Here is a 1,582-nt window from a genome sequence, read left to right on the forward strand (position 1 = left end):
CACGTGTACCCTTAACGTAGTTCTCGGGGAAATTCAGCGTGACACAGAGTGTGTGACAAGGCTGGCCCCTTTGAAATACAGGTACAACAGAAACAGGAAGAAAGAGTGAGAGAAAGAGTACAGAAGGGTTCGTCACCGTCACCTGCTGGAGCCTCGTGGAGCTTTTAGGTGTTTTCGTTCAATAAAGACTCATAACGCCCGGTCTGGGAATCGAAACCGCGATCTCATGACCGTGAGTCCGCTGCCCCAACCACTGGGCCATTGCGCCTCCAAGAGAAAGAGATAGACAATATGGGTATATGTCAACTTGACAGTTAAGCCTGGTGTTTCGATGTTGACTTCACAGTTACGCTGTGTCTGGATGTGAAACTGCAGAGATAAACAACGTTGGAACGTTGACTTGATATCGAGACGCAATGTATAGAGGTGGACTAGAAAGATACACTGTGCAGATGTTCTAAATGATGTCTACGTGATGGCTGTACAGAAGCAATGTAAAGACGTTGACAGATATGGCTATGTGGTTGAGAAGCTCGCTTTGCAACAATGCGCTTTCGGGTTCAATCCCACTGCACGTATATCTAATACAGCGAAGTATATCTTGGCTGAATTAGATACGTATATTTAATACAGTCCCCGGACTGAATCATGCCTTGTCAGCGGATTCAGTACATGGAGACTACTGCGTGGAAGCCCGTAGAATGTGTGTGTGTGTGTGTGTGTGTGTGTGTGTGTGTGTGTGTGTGTGTGTGTGTGTGTGTGTGTGTGTGTGTGTGTATTTATACGTGTGTATGTGTCTGCATTTGTGTTTGTCCCTTCACCACCTGTAAGGACTTATTTACGTCCTCATTACTTAGCGGTTGAGCAAAAGAGAGCCATATGAATAAGTGCCAGACTTTAAAGGATAAGTACTGGGGTGCCCCCAAATGGACGCAGTCCAATGACTGAAACAAGTAAAAGACAAAAAAAGAAGAAGAATTAGTGTATTGGTGGGAACTCGACACAGCGCCCACTGGATTGACATAGAGTGCAGATGCTGACTGGATCTCAACCCCCTTTTTTTTAAACTATGGACCCCTTTGGTTTCTATTTTACCCCTATGTTTAAAAAATCCTATTATATTTCTATAATTAAATATAAAGCACTGTATTTTAAAAATTCAAATGTTTTGTATATTGTGGAAAAATTTTAACAACAAAATCTTAAATGGACCCCGAGGGGCCATATAGGACCTGATTGAGGACCACTGGGATAAACAAAGTGTGTAGATGTTGATTAAGTATTATCATCAATCTACAAGTTCCCTTCACCGATGTAACCAGTCGGGCGAGAGAGGCGGGGGAACTCTAGACGTTTTTGCATTCAGCTGTCGCCAATGGTTTCTGTTTTCTGTCATGCGTAGCAGGGTCACGGTGCTGTGACCTGTCCAGCCTTTAATGTTGTCAGACCAAGATTTTCTCTGTCTACTTCCCTTCCGCCCTCTTTTAACTGTACCCTGGGGAATGGTTTTCGACAAGAAGTTGTGGTGGGATTAGTGACCGTGCCAGGCAAGCTTTCATCTTTTTATCGGAGCAAGGAGCTG

This window comes from Octopus bimaculoides, chromosome 9 (genome assembly GCF_001194135.2).
Source record: "Octopus bimaculoides isolate UCB-OBI-ISO-001 chromosome 9, ASM119413v2, whole genome shotgun sequence".
In the NCBI taxonomy this organism is placed as follows: Eukaryota; Metazoa; Mollusca; class Cephalopoda; order Octopoda; family Octopodidae; genus Octopus; species Octopus bimaculoides.